Source organism: Podarcis tiliguerta, assembly GCF_965153285.1.
Source record: "Podarcis tiliguerta genome assembly, chromosome: 10".
NCBI lineage: Eukaryota > Metazoa > Chordata > Lepidosauria > Squamata > Lacertidae > Podarcis > Podarcis tiliguerta.
In genome coordinates this window covers 13,980,289-13,991,483 of record NC_139543.1, presented here as the reverse complement: position 1 = coordinate 13,991,483, position 11,195 = coordinate 13,980,289, and the positions used below count along the sequence as shown (strand labels likewise).

The window sequence follows — 11,195 nt, the reverse complement described above, 5'->3', positions numbered from 1 at the left end:
GCTGCAGCTAAAGAGACTATGAAGTGCACCAGGTCAAAAGTATTGCTCCATTTACTAGGCAAGGTTGCCAGACTTCTAATGTTTATATCGAGCCTGTCTCACACAGAAACAGCATGCCTGGCATTTGCAGAGAGGTCAGCACCCTGTGCAGTATGTGTCAGGAGTGCGTGCAGCAGCCAGGCCCTGTGACTGGGTGGGCCTCGCAGGATTGGGGCCTTTCTGAGTTTGGCCTGACGGAAAGGGTTAATCAAGTTCTGGAACAATATCTCCGCTGCTTCCTGAGCTACCATCAGGACAACTGGTCGGATCTGCTTCCATTGGCCGAGTTTGCCTACAACAAGACCTGCCATGCCTCCATGGGACAGAGCCCATTCTATGCCCACCTTGGGTACCACCCACACCACCACCCCTGCACACCGGCAGCATCTCTCATGCCTTCTGCCAATGATCGGGTCTCCCACATTCAGGAGACACAAGCCGACCTGGTACAGCACCTAGAGAGAGCCAAGGCCGATTATAAGGCACAAAATGACCAACGGCATCAGCAGGGGCCCGCGTTCCAGGTCAGGGACAAGTCTAGCTGTCCTTGGAGCACCACCACACCAGACATCCCTTGGCTAAGCTGGACTACAAGTACCAGGGACCTTTCCCCATCCTGCAACAGATCAATCCGGTCGCCTACAAGTTGGAGATTCCCCCCTCTCTGAAGATCCATCAGGTGTTTCACGTATCCCAGCTCAAGCCCTGCCATGCGGACTATTTTCTGGGTCGCATTGCCCTGCCATCACCGCTAGTCCAGGTTGACAGCCATGAGAAGTTCCAGGTCACCCAGGTCCAGGACTTGAAGCGGCTCCATGACAAACTCCACTATCTAATTGACTTGGGCTACGTCACGCTGGCCACGTGACCCGGAAGTGTCTTCGGACAGCGCTGGCTCCTGGCCTCTTAAGTGAGATGAGCGCACAACCCTAGAGTCGGACACGACTGGCCCGTACGGGCAGGGGTACCTTTATCTTTACCTTTATGAGCCCGAGGAAAGATCATGGGAGCCTGCTGACTTCGTGCACACGCTTGCGTAATATTGGTGGTCAACAAAATAGGTTTAAAGACTCTCTCAAGGCAAATCAAGGGCCTTTCACCGGAGGTTCCCAGACAAGCCCAGGCCTTGACCAGGGGTGGAACCCTGTTTTCCTATGGGGGGGAGTACTGTATTAATATTAGTATTTAATATTAGTATTATTTTATTTATGCACCACTCATCTGACTAGGTTGCCATCCACTCTGGGCAGCTTCCAACATATATAAAAACATAATAAAACATTAAAAAACTTCCCTATACAGAGCTGCCTTCAGATGTCTTTGAAAGGTTGTATGGTTCCTTATTGAATTGGGAATCGGATATCTCCATACCATAGCTGTGAACTTACAGATTTGAAAATAAGGGACCAGCAGCCTTGAAAATAAGGGACCTGCAGCCAAAATAAGGGACCTGCAGCCTCACCTGTTCCAGGCACTCCAGTCTTCCTGTCCTCCTGCAGTCTGGTCAAACTCATGCTGGGTAGCTTCGAGAACACTGTCCAACAAACTTTGTAACCAAAGGTTCAACTGAATAGAATCTGAATCACATGCACCACAAGACCTATGCAGCCTCAACTTAAGATGTCTCCCCAGCCTGGCTTTGCACTGCAAAGTTTGCAGCACCACATGCAACAAAATGGCGTCCAGCATTCAAAACACCCCTCAGCTTGCATTAACTAGCCACACATAAGGCATGCAAGCTCCACCCCCCAGTCATTCTTAGACTTCTTATTGGGTGAGCAACACAGCCAAGCAACACAGTTGGAGCCTCCCTCCTCCCTGGCCGGCAGGGAGAGAGGGAGAGGAGCTGCTTCCTTTGAAATTTAAGGAACATTTAAGGGACATCCATCAATAAGGGACAGTAGCAGGACATGGTGCTGGAATAAGGGACTGTCCCTTCAAATAAGGGACACTTGATAGCTATGCTCCATACCCTCCAACATTTCTCCAGTGAAAATAGGGATGTCCTAAAGAGAAGTGGGATATTCTGGAATCAAACCAGAAATCGGGACGGCTTCTGTCAATCTGGGACGTTTCCTGGAATATACGGACACTTGGAGGGTCTGTTCTTGCCGATAGAATAGGCCTGAAAGAAGCATGATAGCATCAGTTTACTCCTGCAGCAACTTTAGCAGCAAAATCCTTCTCTTTTGGCCACACTGCCAATAAATTTGTAATTTACTCCCATGTCTCACCTTCTGAGCTGAAGCACTTTCATACTGGAATAAACTAATCCTGTTTGAGAGGGTAGAGGTGAATGCACTATAAGTTTCAATTGTATGTGTGTTCATTAAAAGAGTCCCACACTATAATTAGTTACATAACTTTTATGGGAGGTGCTAGATTGCCCCAGATCAACCGGAATCAAGTTATATGAGGGTAAAGGTCTAAGCCAGTTGACTACAAGTCCCTTGAGATGTTTTTAATGATGTTCATGTGCAGTCTGTCCTTAGGCAGAATTCTTCTAATTCCTTCTTTATCTTTTTTTGTTATCTATTGTCTGCAGCACTTTGTCTGAGACACTTGGCCCAGCACGGTTATTTATCCTATGGTTACATGCCTCTCGATACTTTCCTCAACTGAATGCCTCTGTACGGCACAGAATGTGCCCAAATAATTGCTTCCAAATTAGTTCGTCTCGTACATTTCTCCATGGCAATCTAAATATTCATAATTGAAGTCTTTATTTTGTTTTTGTTTTTTGAGACACAACAAAAAACATGGCTGTGCTTCTTTATCTGTGGTTTCACTGCAACTTACGTCATTATGTTCATTAGAGAATATCACTTGCATCATTACATATCTATTGTGTTCCAAAAAAGGCCAAAATTACAGAGGGGCCTCTGCCCAGTTTCAGGATTGCTAGGTTCCAATATAAATCTTTGTGATTTCCCCCCACTCTTTGGTCTTCTCAGCTTGTATGAAGAGAGGCTGTGAGCCTTCCATTTGCTCTAAAGGTAAAGGTACCCCTGCCTGTACGGGCCAGTCTTGACAGACTCTAGGGTTGTGTGCTCATCTCGCTCTAGAGGCCGTGAGCCGGCGCCATCCGCAGACACTTCCGGGTCACGTGGCCAGTGTGACATTGCTGCTCTTTCGAGCCTGCACCAGTGCAGCACACGGAACACCGTTTACCTTCCCGCTATAAAGCAGTACCTATTTATCTACTTGCACTTTTAAGGATGCTTTTGAACTGCTAGGTGGGCAGGAGCTGGGACCGAAAGACGGGAGCTCACCCCGCCGCGGGGATTCGAACTGCCGACCATACGATCGGCAAGTCCTAGGCACTGTGGTTTTACCCACAGCGCTACCCGCTCTAGCCACCAATAAATACTTGGGGGTGAGGGTCTGGCTAAGTACATTGAAGGCTGTGGAGTAAAATAAGAACAATAATGGCAGCTAGGGCTCCCCCCCCCCCGGGGGGGTTCTCAAGAGTATAAAGCAGTGCTTTTTGGGGGGTGGGGAGCGCAGAGATACACATACCCCTAAACATTTTGTGAATCTAAGTTTGGCCACATTGAGGGGCAGTATTTCAATATGAGTAGGTAAAATGAGAGTACCTCTAAACATATTTTTAGGGGGGAAAGCACTGGTATAAAGTACCAGCAACTTTTTATTTCAAATGTTAAAATCATGGCACTTACTGTAAAAACTTCATGGTGAGTACCGGCACCATTTTTCCTAAAAAGAAGCACTGATAATAGTTAACATAGAAACTGATGTAGTAATAATAAATTGTGTCCTCCCTAAAAGAGGGCACGTGTGGCGGTGAGACCTGGAGACCGACCTCCTGGTTGTGGGTGGGTCTATTGGATAGCCACAACACCCGATTGGTAGGTCTCTCATTGCTGGGTGTTATCTGGCCAATGGGGTGCAGTCTAAACGGATCGAGGGACCTATATATACCCATGCACATGACCCAGAGCTTCCTCTTTCAGCTCGTGCATCGGAAAACCCGCCCACCTCTCCCTAATTTTAGGGCATTTTGCGATTGACGTTGCTATGCCGTTGTGTGTCGTCTGTCGTTGGGACAGGGGCACGGCAGGAATTTCCCCCACTTGGCTGATTGGCTGTTGCCATTTGGGTTTCGCCTGCTGCGTAGCAAATCATCACAACTTGTAAGCTTGTGACTAGGCACTGGTTCATATGATAGGGATGGGAGAACGGTCTTGCCATCCCTATGTGAAGGGTATTCCGTTGAAGGAATCCAAGGACTCAACTTGGTTTGGTCAACCCCCAAAAGGGGGTTGTGCCCATGCCTGAATCGAGGGGAGCATCTGGGGAGAGAACAGAGTCTGTTCCCAGGCTTTTCACCTGCCTCAGGTGTTCACCCTTGGCTGACCTATGATAGAGCTCTGGGTCAGCGCTGCCTGCAAGGGTGTAGGAAGCTAGTTGAACCAGAGCCTATGCAACCAGTCACTTTCTGTAATCAATAAAGTTGTGGCCTAAATTCTGCCCAAAACCAAAACTAAAATTTGAGTCAAATGTGTCTTTATTTAAGGGGGACGTCTCTGGGTCTGAACACACAACAACAACAACAACAACAACAACAACAACAACAACAACAACAACAAAACAACAGTTTTATATGCCTCCCATCTGACTGGGTTGCCCCAGTCACTTTGGGCAGCTCCCCAAAAAATAAATAAATAGCAAAAGCACGAACATTAAAAATCTCCCTGAACAGGACTGCCTTCAGAGGTCTTTTTAAAATCACACATCTTCCGGGAGGGCATTGAACAGGCGAGACTACCGAAAAGGCTCTCTCCTGGTTCCCTGTAACCTCACCTCTCACAACGAGGGAACCACAGAAGGCCCTCAGAGCTGGAGGGAAGGAATGAGAGAAGGCCCCCTTTTTCACATGTGGCTACACTGTAATAAAAGATAAATAAATAGCTAATTATATTCAAGCTCCCACATGAATCACGCTGTAGTAAGGGAACACTGTGATTCCACACAATGGCTTGGTATGGAGACATAATGTTCATGCTGCTCTGCTATTATACGTCAAACTCACATGCACTTTTGAAAGTTAATACCTAATTTGGTAAACACCTGCTGACAGATTGGCTTGGTTCTGCTTCTAAGGCATTAGTACAGCTCGCTGTAGGAATTTGCCTGTTTGTTTGTTTGATTTGTTTCTACTAAGATCGCTCTTGTATGCGGAGCTACTGCACAGGTAGCTTAGCAAAACCAGAGTACCTCACTGCGGGCGACAATGAAGTATGCAACATGTTCTGCTCTTTTTTTCATGGTTTGCATTTGTGCCTGCAGAATTGCAGGCTTGTCAATGTAAGAAGATGGAATTATTGGTGTGCTTTTGAAAGTCCACAGTGAAGATAGCCCACGTATCTGACTCAAAGTCGTAGTCAGGAAGCAAAACTATTTGCTGCATTATTAGTTTATCATTTATCAGTTGCCTTTTAAATGTGTATACCGCCCTATTCCCACAGGTCTCGGGGCGACTGCAACATAAAATCACAAAATTCATAATAAAAACAAAAGCAACCCAATAAACCACCCCCTTCTCCAACACATCTAAAAAAGGCATCAGATGTCAATCAGCCAAAGACCTGGTTGAAGAGAAACGTTTTTTGCCTGGTGCCTAAAGGTGTACAGTGGTACCTTGGTTCTCAAACTTAATCCTTTCCGGAAGTCTGTTCCAAAGCCAAAGTGTTCCAAAGCCAAGGTGCGGTTTTGCATAAAAAGTAATGCAAAATGGATTAAGCCGTTCCAGACTTTTAAAAACAACCCCTAAAACAGAGACCATTGATCCATAAAATGAAAACAATAATCAATGTACTGTAGTATAAAATAAATAAGACAGTATTGTAGATGATAAAAATAATTTTTTTTTTCTAACCTGCGCTGATGACAGTCATTGTTTGGATGGGGGGCTTTTATCCATTTCCGCAGTCACACAGTCAATCATTCCGTAGCTGAACTAGGTTCCACACAGTCACAAAAACAAATTAACTAGAAAACCCAAAACAAACGCAAATGTTCGAAAACCAGAACACTTACTTTTGGGTTTTCAGTGTTTGGAAACCAAGGCGTTTGAGAACCAAGGTACCACTGTACAACCTTTAGAAGACTTCTGAAAGCAGCCCTGTATAGGGAAGTGGCTTTTTTATGTTTAATGTTTATTTATGCTTTTATATATGTTGGAAGCTGCCCAGAGTGGCTTGGGCACCCCAGTGAGATGGGTAGGGTATAATAATAATAATAATAATAATAATAATAATAATAATAATAGACATCCCTATTTTCATCAGAGAAATGTTGGCGGTTATGACATTAAGGAGACTCACAAGAAAAAGAGGCTGGGATCACCTAGTTAAAACATTAGAAAAACCCAATGCTTTTTTTCTTTTTAAAAATGTTTCAGGGCACTCTCATTTTGACTCAAGGAAATCTCCATTTTATAGTTCAAATCGGGAAAAATAAATATAGTAAATGGGAAAAAGTACAAAGATTCACAAAATGTTTAGGGGTATGCGTCCCCCCAGAAAAAATACAACTGCAAAAACCCATGGTTATTATTCAAGAGCAGAATATCTGAATTAGCTATTTAGGAACAGGGAGAGAAGTTTGCCTTTGTACAATTTCTTGCCCCAGCACTATTCACCCCATAATTAGTTGTGGCAGGTAGGTGACCCGTGGTTTCTGGTGTTGCCTGGCCTGAGAAAGGAAGAGGGTTCATTTACATTTCACCTTCATTTCTCAGCCTGCTCTCCGTCTTATAGGGTATATTCTCTCCCCCCCCCCCCCGCCCCAATTAACCTTGCATGCCATGTGGTTCCTTCTCCTGAAAAGTATGAAAGCATTACAAGGTTAATATGGAAATGTAGGTTAAAAATGTTCCGTGTCACCGGGAAGCGGTGGAATTACTTGGCTGCTACCAAGGGAGAAGACAGTGGGTTTCAGGGGCAACGGAACGCTGAATTTCCCATTGTATCACAATTATGGAAACAAATGCACTGTGATAAGCAGAGATTTAGAAATGTGCTCCTAATTATGGCACTTCATCAGAAACAGCAATCCTGAAAAGCTGCAATATTTAAAGGCATATGAAGGCCTTTTAAGCAAAAAGCACTCTCATTCATATATACATGTATATATCTTTAGAGATATATAGCAAATCTATATATAGCAGAGACATCACCTTGCCAACAAAGGTCCGTATAGTTAAAGCTATGGTTTTCCCAGTAGTGATGTATGGAAGTGAGAGCTGGACCATAAAGAAGGCTGATCACCAAAGAATTGATGCTTTTGAATTACGGTGCTGGAGGAGACTCTTGAGAGTCCCAGGGACTGCAGGAAGATCAAACCTCTCCATTCTGAAGGAAATCAGCCCTGAGTGCTCACTGGAAGGACAGATCCTGAAGCTGAGACTCCAATATTTTGGCCACCTCATGAGAAGAGAAGACTCCCTGGAAAAGACCCTGATGTTGGGAAAGATTGCAGGCACGAGGAGAAGGGGACGACAGAGGATGAGATGGTTGGACAGTGTTCTTGAAGCTACCAGCATGAGTTTGACCAAACTGCGGGAGGCAGTGGAAGACAGGAGTGCCTGGCGTGCTCTGGTCCATGGGGTCACAAAGAGTCAGACATGACTAAATGACTAAACAACAACAACAACAACAAGCAAATCTATTTGCAAAAACCTCACACATATTTTCACAGCTGTCTTTGCAGCAGTTCTGTAAGGCTAGTCAGTGCTATTCCATGCCCTCAAACTTTTCTCCGTGCATCCTCCACGAGAGGTCCAGAGGGTGACAACACGAGAACGGGCCCTTTCTGCTTCCCATTTCTGGGATGCTCTCCGCAGGGAGATTTGCCTGGTGCCTTCATTATACAGTGGTACCTTGCTTCTCAAACGCCTTAGTTCCCAAACGCTGAAAACCCAGAAAAAAGTGTTCCGGTTTTCGAACTTTTTTCGGAAGCCGAATGTCCAATGCGGTTGTTGGCTATTGTTTCTGGGGCGCCTGCACCAATCAGAAGCTGCGCCTTGGTTTTCAAGCATTTCGAAAGTCAAACGGACTTTCGGAACAGATTAAGTTTGGCGTTTTTGTTTTTGCTATTTATTTTGCATTTTTGTTTCTGAGGCTTTTTCGGCTCATTTGTTTTTGTGACTGTGTGGAACCCAGTTCAGCTACAGATTGATTGATTGATTGATTGATTGTGTGACTGCAGAAATGGATAAAAGCCCCCCATCCAAACAATGACTATCATCAGTGAAGATAAGGGGGGGGGGAATTATTTTATCATCTACAATATTGTCTTATTTATTTTATAGTACAGTACATTGATTATTGTTTTCATTTTATGGGATCGATGGTCTCGTTAGTAAAACTCATGTTAAATTGCTGTTTTAGGGGTTGCTTTTCATTGCCTGGAACGGATTAATCCATTTTGCATTACTTTTTATGGGAAAGCGCGCCTTGGTTTTCGAATGCTTTGGTTTTGGAATGGACTTCCAGAACGGATTAAGTTTCAGAACCAAAGTACCACTGTATCGCCTCAGCTAGGGGGTCGTATAACTCCATACCCTTCAACATTTCTCCAATGAAAATAGAGACGTCCTAAGGAAAAGTGGGAAAAGGAAAAGGGATGCGGGTGGCGCTATGCGTTAAACCACAGAGCCTAGGACTTGCCAATCAGAAGGTCGGCGGTTCGAATCCCCGCGGCGGGGTGAGCTCCGGTTGCTCGGTCCCTGCTCCTGCCAACCCAGCAGTTCGAAAGCATGCCAAAGTGCAAGTAGATAAATAGGTACGTTTCCGTGTGCTGCTCTGGTTTGCTAGAAGCGGCTTAGTCATGCTGACCACATGACCCGGAAGCTGTACGCTGGCTCCCTCGGCCTATAGAGCGAGATGAGCGCGCAACCCTAGAGTCAGTCACAACTGGACCTAATGGTCAGGGATCCCTTTACTTTTACCTTTAAGGAAAAGTGGGACCGTCCGGGATCAAATCAGAAACTGGGACGACTTCTGTAAATCTGGCATTATCCCTGGAGAAATAGGGACACTTGGAGGGTCTGCAATGTTAAGGAACAGAGAAGCAGCAACCTCAGTCTCTGAACAAGCTTTACAAATCTCTTTCCAAAATCCATGGGTTTTAATGGAGCTGGCTTGTATCCTAAAACTGCAAATTCTAACCAAACATGCTTGGAAGGAAATGGCATTAAAATCCGTGAGACTTCTAATTAAATGAGTCTATGATGGCACTGAATAACCTCAGCCAGAACCCATTTTCTATTATGCATACGGTTTAACAGAGGATTCGTGTGTGTGTGTGTGTGTGTTCTGGCAAAGACAGAAGTGGCATCAATCTAGTGAGTGACATTTCCCCTAAACAGCGGTACAAAGCTTTAAGAAAATTCCAAAATCAGCATTTCCAATTTATTCAAATTTTAGCAGCCTTCCCCGAAGAGGCTTCGCTTAAAACATACTGTCAGGGAACTGCCATCAGTGTCCGAGGGAGTGAGCAAGCTCCAAAGGGATCCCAGAGAGCGTCCCGAGAGTGGGAGAGGCAGCCCGTCTTCTGGGGAAGAGAATCAACGTAGCTCTAGTGGAGAAGGGGGGCAGATGGGGGAATCGGCAAGGCGGTCCCATGATTCCTTGCCGGGGACCAGCGGGGAGAGGAAGGGTCCTCCGCTGCCTACGCCCTCCTTGCGCAGAAGGCTTCCGCGCAGGGAGAGTAGGCGGAGACTTGGCATCAAAGAGCTTCTTTGCTGGAAGAAGTTTAAGAAACGCCCACTGACGGATTCTGCCAGCGATTGAGACAGTCACGGGCGAGTGGCTGCCCGGACAGGAAAGGTTCACTCAGGTAACCCAGCCAGAGGTTGGGACAAGCTTACGCACGAGCAACCCCTAGAACCATTACACATACATGACAGAATTAGATTGCAAAAAAAAAAACCCCAATATGAATGCATGGGGAACTGAAATTGTTTTGGGTAAAAAGTAGCCGTAAGATGGCCGTTGCTGGGTACCAGAGTAAGAAAACATAAATAAAACAAACGGACTCGTGTTGATAGTAAAAGCTGGTCCTGTGTCACTTTTTTCTAGCCTCCAAAAGATTTTAGGAAGTACAGTGGTACCTCGGGTTAAGTACTTAATTCGTTCTGGAAGTCTGTACTTAACCTGAAACTGTTCTTAACCTGAAGCACCACTTTAGCTAATGGGGCCTCCTGCTGCTGCCGCGCCACCGGAGCATGATTTCTGTTCTCATCCTGAAGCAAAGTTCTTAACCTGAAGCACTATTTCTGGGTTAGCAGAGTATGTAACCTGAAGCATATGTAACCTGAAGCGTATGTAACCTGAGGTACCACTGTACAGGTTTTCCCAAACCTTAAAGTTCTTAACCTGAGGTAATATTTCTGGGTTAGCGGAGTCTGTAACCTGAAGCGCATGTAACCTGAAGCGTATGTAACCCGAGGTACCACTGTAATAAGTATTTTTTTTAAACTGAACCTAGGTTAGAAACCCATGTGGCACAGGTACAAAAGCAAGTTATCCTCTAAATAAATCTTACTTTTCTACAACCGCTGTGCAGTTTCCGTACAAATATATGCCATCTTAAGGTTCTTCATGGCTTTCTGGTTCCCATAAGTGTGGGATGTAATTCCAGCCTGCATGTGACTGATGTATTTAATTCAGTTCCTCGGATTTTGTGTTGCATGTGCGTTGCTGGGAGCCATGGGACTAGGGAAAAAATGCATATGTTCCTTCACATAAACCCCTTCTGTCTAAGGCAGTATTCTTTCAGTGCACATTTGCTGTGCAGTCTAGCATAATTATGCCCAGAGCAGGCCTTAGGGTTAAATGATCAAATTCCCCCATTTTCAAAGTGCTCAAGAAATTTGGGGCACAACTGCTCAGAATGCCAGTGGCACATCTGTCTGTCCTGATGCCCATCTCCCCCCCCCCCCAAAAAAAAGAAAGGTTATTGGGAGACGATGATTAGTTGCTTTACTCATGGAAGCAAACCAAAGTGGCACCACATAAACGCTAAAACCGGTAACTTTTAGTGCCAAAATCCCAACAGAGCAGAAAAGATTGTTTATGTATGCGACCACGGCTGTGTGGATGTTATTGGGCCAGAGATGGAAAGAAGAT

The 11,195-nt window shown here is 45.3% G+C and overlaps 1 long non-coding RNA gene across 1 annotated transcript; it reads right to left on the bottom strand.

The window, feature by feature from the left end:
* Positions 1–2,118: 2,118 nt before the first annotated feature.
* Positions 2,119–3,758, bottom strand: LOC310658357. Its single transcript, XR_014502269.1, has 3 exons — positions 3,720–3,758; positions 2,274–2,313; positions 2,119–2,164 (listed from the first exon to the last, which is right to left on the bottom strand). It is a non-coding gene; the product is annotated as an uncharacterized lncRNA (long non-coding RNA).
* Positions 3,759–11,195: the final 7,437 nt, after the last annotated feature.